The 18818-nt window shown below is 43.4% G+C and overlaps 1 protein-coding gene across 1 annotated transcript in view; it reads right to left on the bottom strand.

Moving 5' to 3' along the window:
• LOC135548727 (roundabout homolog 2-like) overlaps nucleotides 1-18818 on the bottom strand; it is a 132498-nt gene that overhangs the window by 44351 nt on the left and 69329 nt on the right. The window lies entirely within an intron of this gene.

Below are 18818 nucleotides of genomic sequence, written 5' to 3'. Positions count from 1 at the left end.
TCTTCACATATTACATCTGTTTTCATGGGCTTGTGTTTTGAAGCCCTCTCGAGAAAAAAACTGTTAATGTCGAAAATCCATGCTATTACAAACTTGCTTCCTCATATTATCGTTGCGATGCTGACCCGAACACGAGCCACTGCAGCTTATAGGACTAGGATTGTTTATTAAAGCTCTACTTACAAGAATGTGACCCAGTGTAATTTGCAGCTAGTTAGCACTGGCTAGTTGAATTCTCATTGGCCTCCGTGTCCTTGCCAAAAGTATAGGATCATTGGAGCCTGCTCTTCTATATGCTAATTGGCTACCATATATGGGCTGCTGGAGGAGCATATAGAGGATCCCACTCTGCCTCTCTATCCAACCCTTGTAAAAATCCAACCTTGTAAAAATGATGTATTTGAAAGACAATTATAATAAATAGGGAGAACCCCCCCCCCCACTATATCCTCACAATCTCTCCTCCATGACACCTATTACACCCACGCACATATCCGAACACACACATACAGCAACCTCTTGATTGCTATTGATCACACCATGAGCTATTGGCTTATTTTGCACGGAGGGACTGAATGTGTAATGATGTCACCTTTGCCCTTGTGGTGCCTAATTGATTTCTTATCTCCCTGCCTGATCCCCCTCTCTTATTTCACTTTCTCTCTCAATTGGAGATAAAGAGAGGAGGGGAGGAAGAGGGGGGGTAGAAAGAAAGGTATTGAAGGCCAGGGGGTAGAGAGAAAGGAGAGAGGTGGGGTGTGTGTGTGTGTGAGTGAGTGAGTGAGTGAGTGAGTGAGTGAGTGAGTGAGTGAGTGAGTGAGTGAGTGAGTGAGTGAGTGCTGGTCCTGGGGCTCTGTTCACAAAACGACACAGACCCCACAGAGCCCCAAGACAGCAACACAATTAGACCCAACCAAAAGATAATTACTTGACACATTGGAAAGAATTAACAAAAAAACAGCAAACTAGAATGCTATTTGTCCCTAAACAGAGAGTACACAGTGGCATAATACCTGACCACTGTGACTGACCCACAATTAAGAAAATCTTTAACTATGTACAGACTCAGTGAGCATAGCCTTGCTATTGAGAAAAGCTGCCGTAGGCAGACATGGCTCTCAAAAGAAGACAGGCTATGTGCACACTGCCCACAAAATGAGGTGGAAACTGAGCTGCACTTCCTAAGCTCCTGCCAAAAGTATGACCATATTAGAGACACATATTTCGCTCAGATTACACAGACCCACAAAGAATTTGAAAACAATTCCAATTTTGATAAACTCCCATATCTGTTGGGTGAAATACCACAGTGTGCAATCACAGCAGCAAGATGTGTGACCTGTTGCCAGAAGAAAAGGGCAACCAGTGAAGTACAAACACCACTATATTAATGTTTATTTACTTTCCCTTTTCATACTTTAACTATTTGCATTACAACACTGTATATAGGCATAATATGACATTGGAAATGTGAGAGTAAAGTTTACTGTTATTTTTGTTGTTGTTTATTTCACTTTTGTTTATTAGCGATTTCACTTGCTTTGGCAATGTAAGCATATGTTTCTCATGCCAATAAAGCCCCTTAAATTGAATTGATAGAAAGAAGAGATAGTTGGGGGGGAGTGAGAGGTCAGAGAGAGGTCAGAGGGAAGAGGGGGCAAAAAAGAGAGCGAGAGAGTAGAGAGATGGAGGGAGGTACATTTACAGAGAGGAGGAAGTAAAAGGGAAAACGAGAGAGGTCGAGCAGAGCACAAAAATAGTGCCTTGGGTAGTATCCTCTTTACCTCTGCTCCGATTTCCTTTCAATTCATCGAACCAATAGACTTTTAAGGAGCAAAATCTCAGCATTCATTATCGACCCACTTAGAGAAGTTAGTCTAACAGAAAAACTATGACCAATTCGTTCGGTTACCTGCTCTGTGTATTTTCACTTTAAGAGATGTGTTTATCTCAGGATGGTTGCTCTATTTCCGAAGTGTGTACACTCTTGGAAAAAAAGATGCTATCTAGAACGTAAAATGGTTCTTCGGCTGTCTCCATGGAGAACCCTTTGAAGAACACTTTTTGATTGCAGGTAGAACCCTTTTGCTTGTTCTAAAATAGTTCTACCTGGAACAAAAAGGGTTCTACTATGACAGCCGAAGAACCCTTTCAGAACCTTTTTTTCTAAGTGTACCACGAGCTTTCATCCTCCTCGATCGACCCCTTCTCCCTGCCACCCTCGCTCTTCGCACAGTGGGACATAAATCACTCGCAAAATAGACCCAGGGCAGAGGTCGCGGAGGGTCGCGGAGGGTCAAACGAGACTCCACATGTCAACCCTAAAGGTCAACAAGGTCAAACCTGACATCCCCTGCTGTCTGTCATTTGGGCGTTGGGCTTTGGGGAAGAAGAAGAGCTAGCTAGAGAACAAAAGTAAACACCAGCAAAAGGCATAATCTATGTTTCACCATATTCTGTCTCAGTAGTTATCACCGGGGCCTACACTCCTATTGATTCAATCCCATTCTCACGGCTGACGCAAGTGCTGAAATAGTGAAGAAACGCATCGTAATACCCACATCTTATGTAATCTCACCGTAGGCTTGTGCACACACAGACAGAGACACGTACAACAAAAATGCACTATCAAAACAGGCGAAGCCAACGTACAGTGCCTTCAGAGAGCATTCACAACCCTCAACTTTTTCCATCATTTGTTGTGTTATACAGTCTGAATTTAAAATGGATTTAAAAAGATTGTTTTTAGAGTGTAGACCAGTGACAAACTAATGTGCTATACCTAAAAGGGTTCTTCGGCTGTCCCCATAGGAGAACCCTTTGAAGAACCCTTATTGGTTCCAGGTAGAACCCTTTCCACAGAGGGTTCTACATGGAACCCAAAATAATTTCACCTGGAACCAAAAATGGTTATCCTATGGGGACAGCCAAAGAACCCTTTAGAAACCTGTTTCCTAAGTGTCCACACAAAACCCCATAATTTCAACGTGGAATTATGCTTTCGAAATTGAAACAAATTAATAAAAAATGTAACGCTGAAACGCTGTCTTGAGTCAATAGGTATTTAACCCCTTTGTTGTGGCAAGCCTAAATGAGTTCAGGAGTAAAAATGTGCTTAACAAGTCACATAATAAGTTGCATACCTAGGATAAGATAAGTAATCCTTCTCACCCCCCCTTAATGATTTAGATGCACTATTGTAAAGTGGCTGTTCCACTGGATGTCAGAAGGTGAATTCACCAATTTGTAAGTCGCTCTGGATAAGAGCGTCTGCTAAATGACTTAAATGTAAATGTAAATGTAAAATATCTGTACCCCACACATACAGACAATAGAGCAGTACATTTCAAACACAGATTCAACCACAAAGACCAATGAGGTTTTCCTATGCCTTGCAAAGGCCCCCTATTGATAGATGGATTTAAAAAATAAAAGCAGACATTGAATATCCCTTTGAGCATGTTGACGTTATTAATTACACTTGGTGTATCAATACACCAAGTCACAGCAAAGATAAAGGCGTCCTTCCTAAATAAGTTGCCGGAGACAAAGAAAATCGCTCAGGGATTTCACTATGAAAACAGTTACAGAGTTTAATGGCTGTGATTGAAAATTGACAATGGATCAACAACATTGTAGTTACTCCACAACAGTAACCTAATTGACAGAGTAAAAAGAAGGAAGCCTGTACAGAAGGATGCCAAACCATGCATCCCAGGTACTAAAGTAATACTGCAAAAAATGTGGCAAAGCAATTAATATTTTGTCCTGAATACAAAGTGTTATATTTGTGGTAAATCCAATACATTGCTGAATACCGCTCTCTTCCAAACATAGTGGTGGCTGTATCATGTTATGTGTATGCTTGTAATCGTTAAGGACTGGAGAGTTTTTCAGGGTAAAAAAGAAAGTGAATGGAGGTAGGCACAGGCAAAATCCTAGAGGAAAACATGGTTCCACCAGACACTGGGAGATGTATTCACCTTTCAGCAGGACAATAACCTATAACACAAGGCCAAATCTACTCTGGAGTTGTTTACCAAGAAGACAGTAAATGTTTCTGAGTTGCAAGTTTTATCTTAAATCTATTTGAACATCTATAGCACAGCCTGAAAATGGTTGTGCACTGTAGCAATGATCAACAACCAATTTGACAGCGCTTGAACATTTTTGAAAAGAATAATGGGCAAATGTTCAGGAAACCAGGTGTGGAAAGCTCTTAGAGACTTAACCAGAAAGACTAACAGATATAATCGCTGCCAAAGCGGCTTCTACAAAGCATTGACTCAAGGTTGTGAATACTTAGGTAAATTAGATATTACTGTATTTCATTTTCAATAAATGTGATTTATTTTCAAAAACATGTTTTCACTTTGTCATTATAGGGTATTATGTGTAGATGGGTGAGCGAAAACATTTTTTAATCCATTTTGAATTCAGGCTGTGACTATCATTAAATGTGAAGACTTATTTTATCAAATCAATTCTCTAGGTTTAATTATTACGTGATGAAACTAACCATGTAAACATGAATTAACTAGGAAGTTGGGCCACCACGGAAAGTGTTGCGATTACAAAGTAATTTGAAATATAACTCAGATATTTTAATATCTGGTCAATTAATCTTCTATTAATGAATTATTAATTTTTACCTCATTTGTCTCATTCCAAACATCATAAAATTATTGAATTATTATTATTATCTGCACAAACCCTAGTTTACATAATGAATCAGCAATATACAAATTGGCTTAATTATTTATTTACTAAATAATCACAGAAATGCATAACAAACAAACAGTAGATATTAGTTACTAACAACAATAGAAAAGTCCCGAGGGGGCTAAGCTGATATGACGGTTTGGTAGACAAAGGACAGGGGTGGGGACCGAGAAAGAGCGGGAAAGACAAAATCGATTCACTACATATAGTGGAAAATTCTAATCTTAGAAATGCTAATCCTTTGCACATGAACGGCCACTCATTCTGAAAAAAAATTGAAATGTACATATTTACGCCTGTATGTAGTTGTCTCTCCGTTGAAAACACTCGATTGTCCTGTAGAGTTCACCAGAGTCTCTGGTTAACTTTCCCAGAAGTCATGTCTTCGTGGTTGTAGATACTTCAGAGTACCACAATGTTCACAGATTAAATGCTTCGGTGGCTGTTGGTATTCCTTTTTCAAAGTTTACGTAGTTTCTAGATGCCTACTAGTAATTTGTGTCATCTAGAATTTGCTCCTTCTACTGTAGTGAACGATAATCTCAGAGTTGAACAATTTCCAGCCATGTAGCCAAAACAACAGCTGTATGGTTTCTGGGGCCTATAGAATTGTAGCCATTCCAACGTGGGGACTCTGTCCCAGCGTCCTCTGTCTTCTTAATTATTCGAGATGTCCGGCTTACCGTGGGTCTCTTTGGCGTGAAATGTACATTTCGTCATGGGTGGTTTTATACTCTGGAGTAGAAAAGGGCGGTTCCATGATGCCAACGTAATGTCTATGCTCACGTGGGTGTGGCCATTGATTTGGTTAACTTTTAATGAAAACCCATACTCTCACATTTAGAAGGTTAACATCACATTACATCTTTTCACAAATAGTTTCATGTTTAATCACATACATTTCACAATATTTAGATATAAACATGACAGCTGGGAAATGTACACATTAAGAGATAGAGTTGTGTGTGTTTCCTGTCCTTCATGAGATCACCAAATGAAACACATTCGTCATAACTGTCCCTCAAGTGTCCACGGACCATTCCCACATTCTCAAAAAGTAGAAATCTTGTTTAATTCTCCCATTTCGGGGATTAGGAGTTTTGAACTAAGAGGAGCTCTTGGTTCTGGTAGACTCTCTCAATACTGCATGGCAGTTTCTACCAGGTATTTAAGACCTGACATAAAGTCATAAAACTGTGGAGAGAGCGAGAGAGCGAGAGAGCGAGAGAGAGATAGAAGGCTCTGCTCACACTTACTGGTCTGAGGCCAAGACACACGACCAACAACATTGGACACTTTATGGAACATCAAAGAAATCGGAAATACAGACATTGTCATCCTACAAGAAACATGGTATAGAGAAGAAGGACCCAATGGTTGCCCTCTAGGTTACAGAGACCTGGTAGTCCCATCCAACAAACTACCAGGTGTGAAACAGGGAAGGGACTCAGGGGGTATGCTAATTTGGTATAGAGCAAACCTAACTCACTCCATTCACTTAATCAAAACAGGAACATTTTACATTTGGCTAGAAATTCAAAAGGAAATGATCTTAACAAAGAAAAATGTCCTCCTGTGTGCTACCTATATCCCCCCACTAGAATCCCCATACTTTAATGAAGACAGCTTCTCTATCCTGGAGGGGGAAATCAATCATTTCCAGGCCCAGGGACATGTACTAGTCTGTGGCGACCTAAACCAGATAAGAACCTGACACCCTCAGCACACAGGGGGACAAACACCTGCCTGGAGGTGACAGCATTCCCTCCCCCATATGCCCCCCTAGGCACAACTATGACAACATAACCAACAAAAATGGGCCACAACTCCTGCAGCTCTGTCGCACACTGGGTATGTTTATAGTCAATGGTATGCTTTGAGGGGACTCCTATGGTAGGTAAACGTATAGCTCATCTCTTGGCAGTAGTACTGTAGACTACTTTATCACTGACCTCAACCCAAAGTCTCTCAGAGCGTTCACAGTCAGCCCACTGACGCCCCTATCAGATCACAGCAAAATCACAGTCTAATTGAATAGAGCAATACTCAATCATTAGGCATCAAAGCCAAAGGAACTGAGTAATATTAAGAAATTCTATAGTTGGAAGGAATGTAGTGTGGAAACCTACCAAAAAACACTTAGGCAACAGCAAATTCAATCCCTTTTAGACAACTTCCTGGACAAAACGTTCCACTGTAATAGTGAAGGTGTCAACTTGGCAGTATAAAATCTTAACATTATTATATTATATATATTATATATCAGCTTCCCTATCAAATCAAAAAAATTCAAACATAAAACTGAAGAAAATGAACAACAATGACAAAACGGTTTGATGAAGAATGCAAAAACCTAAGAAAGAAATTGAAAAACCTGTCCAACCAAAAACATAGAGATCCAGAAAACCTGAGTCTATGTATCACTAAAACAATACAGAAATACACTATGGAAAAAGAAGGAACAGCACATCAGAAATCAGCTCAATGTAATTGAAGAATCCATAGACTCTAAACACTTCTGGGAAAATTGGAAAACACTAAACAACACGAAGAATTATCTTTCCAAAATTGAGATGTATGGGTAAACCACTTCTCCAATCTTTTTGGCTCTCAAACAAAGAACAAACAGCAAAAACATATACATGATCAAATACAAATCTTTGAATCAACTATTAAAAGCTACCAGAACCCACTGGATTCTCCAATTAACTTGAATGAACTACAGGACAAAATAAAAACCCTCAAACCCAAAAAGGCGTGGTGTTGATGATGTCCTGAATGAAATTATAAAATATACAGACAACAAATTCCAATTGGTTATACTAAAACTCTAACATCCTCCTTTGGAACCACGGACTGATCACCCAAATCCACGAAAGTGGAGACAAATTTTACCCCAATAACTACCGTGGGATTGGCATCAACAGCAACCTTGGGAAAATCCTATGCATTATCATTAACAGCAGACTCGTACATTTCCTCAGTGAAAACAATGTACTGACCAAATGCCCCCAAAAAATTTTAACCAAAAAATCGTACAACAGACCACATATTCACTCTGCACACCCTAATTGACAAACAAACAAACCAAAACAAAGGCACAGTCTTATCATGCTTTGTTGATTTAAAAAAAGCCTTAGACTCAATTTGGCATGAGGGTCTGCTATACAAATAGATGGAAAGTGGTGTTGTGGGAATAACATACGACATTATAAAATCCATGTACACAAACAACAAGTGCGTGGTTTCTTCTGACAGGGCCGTGGGGTGAGAAGGGATGCAGCTTAAGCCCCACGCTCTTCAACATATATATCAAAGAATTGGTGAGTGCACTAGAACAGTCTGCAGCACCCGGCCTCACCCTAGTAGAATCTGAAGTCAAATGTCCACTGTTTGCTGATGATCTGGTGCTTCTGTCACCAACCAAGGGGGGCCTAGATCTTCTGCACAAATTCTGCCAGACCTGGGCCCTGACAGTAAATCTCAGTAAGACCAAAATAATTGTGTTCCAAAAAAAGTCCAGTTGCCAGGACCACAAATACAAATTCCATCTAGACACCGTTGCCCTAGAGCACATAAAAAACTATACATACCTTGGCCTTATCATCAGCGCCACAGGTAACTTCCACAAAGCTGTGAACAAGCTGAGAGACAAGGCAAGAAGGGCATTTTATGCCATCAAAAGGAACATAAAAATTGACATACCAATTAGCATCTGGCTAAAAAAATAATTGGATCAGTTAAAGAATCCATTGCCCTTTATGGTTGTGAGGTCTGGGGTCCGCTCAACAACCAAGAATTCACAAAATGGGACAAACACCAAATTGAGACTCTGCATGCAGAATTCTGCAAAAAAATTCTCAATGTACAACGTAAAACACCAAAGAATGCACGCAAAGAAGAATTAGGCTGATACCCGCTAATTATCAAAATCCAGGAAAGAGCCTTTAAATTCTACAACCACCTAAAAGGAAGCGATTCCCAAACCTTCCATAACAATGCCATCCCCTAGAGAGAGATGAACCTGGAGAAGAGTCCCTTATTAAGAAAGCTGGTCCTGGGGCTCTGTTCACAAACACAAACAGACCCCACAGAGCCACAGGACAGCAACACAATTAGATCCAACCAAATCATGAGAAAACAAAAAGATAATTATTACACATGGGAAAGAACTAACAAAAAAAAGAGCAAACTACAATGCCATTTTGCTCTAAACATAGAGTACACAGTGGCAGAATACTGACCACGGTGACTGACCCAAACGTAAGGAAAGCTTTGACTATGTACAGACTCAGTGAGCATAGCCTTGCTATTGACAAAGGCCGCCATAGGCAGACCTGGCTCTCAAGAGAAGACAGGTTATGTGTACACTGCCCACAAAAGGAGGTGGAAACTGAGCTGCACTTCCTAACCTCCTGCCAAATGTAAGACCATATTGGAGACACATATTTCCCTCAGACCCACAAAGAATTTGAAAACACATCCAATTTTGATAAACTCCCATATCTGTTTGGTGAAATACCACAGTGTGCAATCCCAACAGCAAGATTTGTGACCTGTTGTCACAAGAAAAGAGCAACCAGTGGAGAACAAACAACATTATAAATACAACCCACATTTCTGTTTAGTTATTTTACCTTTTGTATTTCGAACCATTTTATTATTTAGCCTTTATTTAACTAGGCAAGTCGGTTAAGAACAAATTCTTATTTACTCCACACTAGACAAGGGGCTTGATTACGACGACTTGACCAGGCGCAAATCCATCTACTTCTATCTTAGAATGATTGGTGGGGTTTTCAACTGGGACTTTCCCCCCTCCGAAGCTCCATCTCGAGAATAACAATGGCGATGCTTGATTTGAGAAGGCACACTCGCTTGCATATCGCCTATGGCTACAATAAATAATTAGCCATAATGGGCACAGCACAACACTGCTGAGCTTCAGAGGCAGGGAAAACAGAGAAGCATGAAAGTTCTCACTTGGGATAGCACATTGTGGGAACACACTGTAATGGATATAAAATATACATAACACCAAAATTGAGCGAACGTATCAGCTACGTGTAGTAGCTGGATGCCATTTCTCATCTCAGGGAAGAGATGAGAAATGGCATCCAGCTACTACACATTTTGGAAACTTAGTTCTATATTTAAAGCCACAATCCTGAATTAGTTTATCAGTCAAAGGTAATTTGGTTTGGTTTTAAGCTGAGGGATGGGGCTGGAGAAATGTCGGATGGCTCAAAATGGAGTCTTGCATTTATCCACCATGAAATAAAGACAATCGCTTTGAATTTAAAAAAAGGGGAGTCCATTGACTTTTGTTAAGTGCCTATTGCAACCAAGTACACACATAACTGAGAAAACATGAATAAGAGAGAGTCTATTTTAATTTTAACCTGTGGTAGTTCAGGACTCATTCTTTATGATAAGATAAATGAGGCAGGCATGTTCAGAAGGAGATTGGTGGTCAGAGTGAGAGGTAAAGCAGCTGTGAGATGGTGTGTGTGTGCGTGCATGTGTGTGTGTGTGTGTGTGTGTGTGTACAGATGTGTGTTCACGAGGAAGTGTGTGTGTGTGTGTGTGTGTGTGTGTGTGTGTGTGTGTGTGTGTGTGTGTGCGCATGAGTAAGTGATTGTGTACATTTGGTGTGTGTGTTTAGCACTTTTCAACTGATTCCTCAGCCCCCCACATACTGTGCTTATGCTAGGCCAGATCAGAGTGCAGTTAGTTTCACTGCTGAAGTTGAATGGAACACAGTAACTCACAGCAGGCCTCTATATCAAACAGTGGCAGACAAAGTGGTTACAACAGATGATCTAAAACAATGCACTAAGAGAAACGGGGCTCACAGTAGGTGCGCGTGCGTGTGCGTGAATAGGCCCTCAAATCCTCTAAAAGTTATACAGCTGTACCATTGAGAGCTTCTTGACTGGCTGTATCATTGCTTGGAATGGCAATACCACCTCCCTTGATCGCGTGGCGCTACAGCTAACAATAGCTAACAAAATGGCTACACGGACAGAGTTGACCCTTCTATCTTATTTGTAATTTTGCACGCAATGTATTGAGATAAGCATCAATAGGTTGACACTCGCATTTTACTATTGACTGCAAATGTATTGACATATTCATCAACCCTGTGACACCAATATGTTTCCATAGAATGCAATGTATTGATGTAAGTGTCAATTGTTTGACACTTATCTTTCCCCATTGACTGTGATGTATTGACTTAAGTGTCAACCTTGTTACACTCATCTTTTACCATTGAATGCAATGTATTAACAACAGCTTCTATCCCCAAGCCATAAGACTGCTAAATAGCTAACAAAATGGCTACACGGACTGAGTTGACCTTTCTGTTACAGTACCAGTCAAAAGTTTGGACACACCTACTCATTCAAGGGTTTTTCTTTATTTTTACTATTTTCTACATTGTAGAATAATAGTGAAGACATCAAAAATATGAAATATCACATATGGAATCATGTACTAACCAAAAAAACAAATCAAAATATATTTTATATTTGAGATTATTCAAAGTAGCCACCCATTGCCTTAATGACAACTTTGCACACTCTTGGCATTCTCTCAACCAGTTTCATGAGTTGGTCACCTGGAATGCATTTTAATTAACAGTTGTGCCTTCTTAAAAGTTAATTTGTGGAATTTCTTTCCTTCTTAATACGTTTGAGCCAATCAGTTGTGTTGTGACAAGGAAGGGGTTCAATTCTCGGGATGACTCTTTTCTCTGTATATATCAATGATGTCGCTCTTGCTGCTGGTGATTCTTTGATCCACCGCTACGCAGACAACACCATTCTGTATACATCTGGCCCTTCTTTGGACACTGTGCTAACGAACCTCGAAACGAGCTTCAATGCCACACCACACTCCTTCTGTGGCCTCCAACTGCTTTTAAATGCTAGTAAAACTAAGTGTATGCTCTTCAACCGATTGCTGCCTGCACCCTCCTGCCCAACTAGCATCACTACTATGGACGTTTCTGACTTAGAATATGTGGACAACTACAAATACCTAGGTGTCTAGCCAGACTGTAAACTCCTTCCAGACTCACATTAAGCATCTCAATCCAAAATTAAATATAGAATCAGCTTTCCATTTTGCAACAAAGCCTCCTTCACTCATGCTGTCAAACATACCCTCCTAAATCTGACTATCCTACCCATCCTTGACTCCGGCGATGTAATTTACAAAACAGCCTCCAACACTTACTCAGCAAACTGGATGTAGTCTATCACAGTGCCATCAGTTTTGTCACCAAAGCCCCATATACTACCCAGCACTGCGACCTGTATGTGTCACACCCTGATCTGTTTCACTTGTCCTTGTTATTGTCTCCACCCCCTCCAAGTGTCGCTTGTTTTCCCCAGTGTATTTACCCCTGTGTTTCCTGTCTCTCTGTGCCAGTTTGTTTTGTATATCCAAGGCAACGAGCGTGTTTTTCTCCGTGCTCATGCCTTTTCTATTCTCTTTTTGCTAGTCCTCCCGGTTTTGACCCTTGTCTGTTTCTGGACTCTGTACAGACCTGCCTGACCATTCTGCCTGCCTTGACCTCGAGCCTGTCTGCCACTCTGTACCTCCTGGACTCTGAACTGGTTTTGACCTTTTGCCTGTCCACGACCATTCTCTTGCCTACGCATTTTTGTATCAATAAACACCTAAGACTCCAACCATCTGCCTCCTGTGTCTGCATCTAGGTCCGCCTTGTGCCCTGATAGTATGCTCTCGTTGGCTGGCCCTCGCTTCATATTTGTCGCCAAACCCACTGGCTCCAAGTCATCTATAAGTCTTTGCTAGGTAAAGCCCCGCCTTATCTCAGCTCACTGGTCACCATAGCAGCACCCACCCGTAGCACTCGCTCCAGCAGGTATATTTCACTGGTCATCCCCAAAGCCAACACTTGCTTGGGCCGCCTTTCCTTCCAGTTCTCTGCTGCCAATAACTGGAACAAACTGCAAAAATCACTGAAGCTGGAGTCTTAAATCTCCCTCTCCAACTTTAAACATCAGCTGTCAGGGCAGCTTACCGATCACTGTACCTGTACACAGCCAATCTTTAAATAGCCCACCCAACTACCTCATCCACTAATCCTCTTGCTCTTTTGCACCGCAGAATCTCTACTTGCACATCATCATCTGCACATCTATCACTCCAGTGTTAATGCTAATGTCACACCCTGACCATAGTTTGCTTTGTATGTTTCTATGTTTTGGTTGGTCAGGGTGTGATCTGAGTGGGCATTCTATGTCGGATGTCTTGTTTGTCTATTTCTATGTCTGGCCTGATATGGTTCTCAATCAGAGGCAGGTGTTAGTCATTGTCTCTGACTGGGAACCATATTTAGGTAGCCTGGGTTTCACTGTGTGTTTGTGGGTGATTGTTCCTGTCTCTGTGTCTACACCAGATAGGACTGTTTAGGTTTTCGTTCATTTATTGTTTTGTTTGTTATTTCATGTCTAGTCTTTTATTAAAGAACATGAATAACCACCACGCTGCATTTTGGTCCGCTTCTACTTCAACGGAAGAAAACCGTTACAGAATCACCCACCACAACAGGACCAAGCGGCGTGACAACAGGCAACAGCAACAGCGGCGCAATGAGGAATGAACATGGGAGGATGTTTTGGATGGCAAGGGTTGCTAAACATGGGAGGAAATACTGGCTGGAAGAGATCGCCTCCCATGGGAACAGGTGGAGGCACTTAGGAGAGCAGAGGCAGCCGGAGAGAGGAGCCGGCGTTATGAGGGAACATGGTTGGCAAGGAAGCCCGGGAGTCAGCCGCAAAAATTTCTTGGGGGGTGGCTCACAGGGAGTATGGCGACACTAGGTAGGAGACCTACGCCAACTTCCTGTGGTTACCGGGGGGCTGGAGAGACCGGGCAGGCACTGTGTTATGCTGAGGTGCGCACAGTGTCCCCAGTGCGGGTGCTTAGCCCGGTGCGGTATATTCCAGCTCCGCATATCGGCCGGGCTAGATTGAGCGTCGAGCCAAATGCCATGAAGCCGGCTCTACGCATCTGGTCCCCAGTGCGTCTCCTTGGGCCGGCTTACATGGCACCAGCCTTGCGCACGGTGTCCCCGGTTCGCCTGCATAGCCCAGTGCAGGCTATTCCACCTTGCCGCACTGGCAGAGCGACCGGGAGTATTCAACCAGGTAAGGTTGGGCAGACTCGGTGCTCGAGAGCTCCAGTGCGCCTGCACGGTCCAGTCTACCCAGTACCACCTCCACGCACCAGCCCTCCGGTGGCAGCTCCCCGCACCAGGCTTCCTGTGCGTGTCCTCTGCCCAGTACCACCAGTGCCAGCACCACGCATCAGGCCTAAAGTGCGCCTCGCCTCTCCAGAGCCTTCCTCCTCTCCTGCGCTGCCGGAGTCTCCCGCCTGTTTAGCGCTGTCAGAGCCATCCTCCTCTACAGCGCTGCTGGAGTCTCCTGCCTGTTCAGCACAGCCAGAGCTGCCAGTCTGCATGGAGCAGCCAGAGCTGCCAGTCTGCATGGAGCAGCCAGAGCTGCCAGTCTGCATGGAGCAGCCAGAGCTGCCAGTCTGCATGGAGCAGCCAGAGCTGCCAGTCTGCATGGAGCAGCCAGAGCTGCCAGTCTGCATGGAGCAGCCAGAGCTGCCAGTCTGCATGGAGCAGCCAGAGCTGTCAGGCTGCATGGAACAGCCAGAGCTGCCAGGCTGCATGGAACAGCCAGAGCTGCCAGGCTGCATGGAGCAGCCAGAGCTGCCAGGCTGCATGGAGCAGCCAGAGCAGCCAGTCTGCATGGAGCAGCCAGAGCCGCCAGTCTGCATGGAGCAGCCAGAGCCGCCAGTCTGCATGGAGCAGCCAGAGCCGCCAGTCTGCATGGAGCAGCCAGAGCCGCCAGTCTGCAAGAAGCCGCCAGAGCCGCCAGTCTGCAAGAAGCCGCCAGAGCCGCCAGTCTGCATGGAGCAGCCAGAGCCGCCAATCAGCATGGAGCAGCCAGAGCCGCCAGTCAGCATGGAGCAGCCAGAGCCGCCAGTCAGCATGGAGCAGCCAGAGCCGCCAGTCAGCATGGAGCAGCCAGAGCCGCCAATCAGCATGGAGCAGCCAGAGCCGCCAGTCAGCATGGAGCAGCCAGAGCCGCCAGTCAGCATGGAGCAGCCAGAGCCGCCAGTCAGCCAGGATCCGCCAGTCAGCCAGACTCTTCCAGATCCGCCAGTCAGCCAGACTCTTCCAGATCCGCCAGTCTGCCAGACTCTTCCAGATCCGCCAGTCTGCCAGACTCTTCCAGATCCGCCAGTCTGCCAGACTCTTCCAGATCCGCCAGTCTGCCAGACTCTTCCAGATCCGCCAGTCTGCCAGACTCTTCCAGATCCGCCAGTCAGTCAGGATCTTCCAGATCCGCCAGTCAGTCAGGATCTTCCAGATCCGCCAGTCAGCCAGGATCCGCCAGTGAGCCAGACTCCTCCAGATCCGCTCGTCAGCCAGGGTCTGCCAGAGCCTTCCTCCTCTCCTGTGCTGCCGGAGTCTCCCGCCTGTCCGGCGCGGCCGGAGTCTGAAGAGCCCCTCTGTCCCGAGCTGCCCCTCTGTCCCGAGCTGCCCCTCAGTCCAGTGTCATTAAGTAGGGTCGCCGTGGCTAGGAGGCCACGGAAGCGGACAAGGTGGGGGACTAAGACTACGGTGAAGTGGGGGCCACGTCCAGCACCAGAGCCGCCACCGCGGACAGATGCCCACCCAGACCCTCCCCGATAGGTTCAGGTTTTGCGGCCGGAGTCCGCACCTTGGGGGGAGGGGGGGTACTGTCACACCCTGACCACAGTTTTCTTTGTATGTTTCTATGTTTTGGTTGGTCAGGCTGTGATCTGAGTGGGCATTCTATGTTGGATGTCTTGTTTGTCTATTTCTATGTCTGGCCTGATATGGTTCTCAATCAGAGGCAGGTGTTAGTCATTGTCTCTGATTGGGAAACATATTTAGGTAGCCTGGGTTTCACTGTGTGTTTGTGGGTGATTGTTCCTGTCTCTGTGTCTACACCAGATAGGACTGTTTAGGTTTTCGTTCATTTATTGTTTTGTTTGTTATTTCATGTCTAGTTCCTTTTATTAAATAACATGAATAACCACCACGCTGCATTTTGGTCCGCTTCTCCTTTGACGGAAGAAAACCGTTACAGCTAAATTGTAAATATTTTGCATCTATGGCCTATTTATTGGCTTACCTCCCTTCTCTTGTACATTTTCACACACTGTACATAGATTGTTCTATTGTGTTATTGGCTGTATGTTTGTTTGTATAACTCTGTGTTGTTTTTGTCGCACTGCTTTGCTTTATCATGGCCAGGTCGCAGTTGTAAATGAGAACTTGTCCTCAACTGGCCTACCTGGTTAAATAAAGGTGAAATAAAAAGGGGGGGGGGGTATACAGAAGATAGACCTATTTGGTAAAAGACCATTCCATATTATGGCAAGAACAGCTCAAATAAGCAAAGAGAAACAACAGCCCATCATTACTTTAAGACATGGTCAGTCAATCCGGAAAATGTCAAGAACTTTGAACGTTTCTTCAAGTCCAGTCACAAAAACCATCAAGCGCTATGGTGAAACTGTCTCTCATGAGGACTGCCACAGGAAAGGAAGACCCAGAGTTTCCTCTGCTGCAGAGGATACGTTCATTAGAGTTAACTGCACCGCAGATTGCAGCCCAAATAAATACCTCAGAGTTTAAGTAACAGACACATCTCAACATCAACTGTTCAGAGGAGAAAGCGTTTATTTATAAAATGTATTTAACTAGGCAAGTCAGTTAATAACTAATTCTTATTTTATAATGACGGCCAACCCCGGCCAAACCTTCCCCTAACCCAGATGACGCTGGCACCGCCCAATGGGACTCCCAATCACAGCCAGTTGTGATAAAGCCCAGGATTAACACCTCTAGTACTAAAATGCAGTGCCTTAGATCACTGCTCCACTCAGGAGCCCAAGACGCTTTTTAAAATTTAACTAGGCAAGTCAGTTAAGAACAAATTCTTATTTACAATGACGGCCTAGGAACAGTGGGTTATCTGCCTTGTTCAGGGGCAGAGCGACAGATTTTTTTACTTGTCAGCTCAGGGACCACGATCTAAAAGGTTGCTGGCCCAACGCTCTAACCACTAAACTACCTGCCTCCCCTTGCTACCTTGGTGGTCAATTTGCTGCAAAGAAACCACTACTAAAGGACACCAATAAGAAGAAAATACTTGCTTGGGCCAAGAAACACGAGCAATGGACATTAGACCGGTGGAAATCTGTACTTTGGTCTGATGAGTCCAAATTTCAGATTATTGGTTCCAACTGCCATGTCTTTGTGAGATTCAGAGTAGGTGAACGGATGATCTCCGCATGTGTGGCTCCCACCATGAAGCATGGAGGAGGAGGTGTGATGGTGCTTTGCTGGTGACACTGTCTGTGATTTATTTAGAATTCAAGGCACACATAACCAGCATGTCTACCACAGCATAAATCTGCAGTGATATGACATCCCATCTGGTTTGTGCTTAGTGGGACTATCATTTCTTTTTCAACAGGACAATGACCCAACACAACTCCAGGCTGTGGAAGGGATATTTGACCAAGAAGGAGAGTGATGAAGTGCTGCATCAGATGACCTGGCCTCCACATTCACCCTACCTCAACCAAATTGAGATGGTTTTGGATGAGTTGGACCACAGAGTGAAGGAAAAGCAGCCAACAAGTGTTCAGCATATGTGGAAATCCTTCAAGACTGTTCGAAAATCATTCCTTATGAAGCTGGTTGAGAGAATTCCAAGAGTGTGCAAAATTTGGCTACTTTGAATAATCTTAAATATAAAATATGTTTAGACTTGTTTGACACTTTTTGGTTACTACATGATTCCATATGTATTATTTCATAGTTTTGATGTCTTCACTATTATTCTACAATGACAATGTAGAAAATAGTGAAAATAAAAGCCCTTGAATGAGTAGGTGTGTCCAAACTTTTGACTGGTACTGTATATATATACAACTTTCTTTGCTGTCTCTATGCACACTCACAGGGCCCTACACAGTAACACACACACATTGACACTCCAATATACACACAAACACTCACAAACACTCATTATTTGCTCACACACACACATGCACATACAATACATTTATACTGACTCTACACATACACACACAGACTCACACAATCATATTCGCTGCTGCTACTCTGTTTATCATAATATCCTGATGCCTATTCACCTTACCCCTAAACATATGTCCCTCTATTACTCCAGTATCGCTGTACATTGTAAATATTGTATTGGAATTGACTGACCCTGTATATATTATGCTTACTTACTTTCTCGTGTTCTTCTTATTTTTATTTCTCATGTATTTTTGTTCTACCTTATGTTGTTTTAATATTACATTGTTATGGATTACTGCATTGTTGGGTTTAGAGCTAGCAAGAAAGACATTTCACACACACACACACACACACACACACACACACACACACACACACACACACACGGTAAGCAACAAAGCACAGCCATGTCCTCGGAGAGAGCTCCTCAGGGGCTAAGAGTGACAGGCAGCTGTCACAGTCACACGATGATGTCGACAGACAACAGCCACATACATACGCTCGAGTAGACCTGCTCGCAATTAAAAATGCACCCAAACGCTATTAATACTGCATCAAAAAGACAATGTTTTAAGCTTGAGAGGACTTGTAAAAGACCTGCTAAAGTTAAAGTTACCCCTGTAGAACAGAATGAACGAGTACAATGTTCTGGGCCTTCCAAGTTTTTTCCCTGAAGACAACAATTGAAAGAGCTTTTTGTGCTAAACTCCTTGCCTTCATGTAGATCTAATCCATAGTAAATTAGGAAGATTAAAGTGAACCTGTGTGTACTGACATTGCATGCTGATATGTTGCTGATAAAATGGATATCTTAATGTAGTTGGTTTTTTCTTCATAAATTCAGTCTATTTTCTCTCTCTCTCTCTCTATTTTTTGCTTTGTTTCTTTATTTCTCTCACTCTCTCTCTCAAGCCCACACACACGCACACACATACATACACCCTGTCCTCTCTCTATCTCTCAC

This window comes from Oncorhynchus masou, chromosome 11 (assembly GCF_036934945.1).
Source record: "Oncorhynchus masou masou isolate Uvic2021 chromosome 11, UVic_Omas_1.1, whole genome shotgun sequence".
Taxonomy (NCBI): Eukaryota; Metazoa; Chordata; class Actinopteri; order Salmoniformes; family Salmonidae; genus Oncorhynchus; species Oncorhynchus masou.
This window is presented reverse-complemented; position numbering and strand designations above follow the sequence as displayed.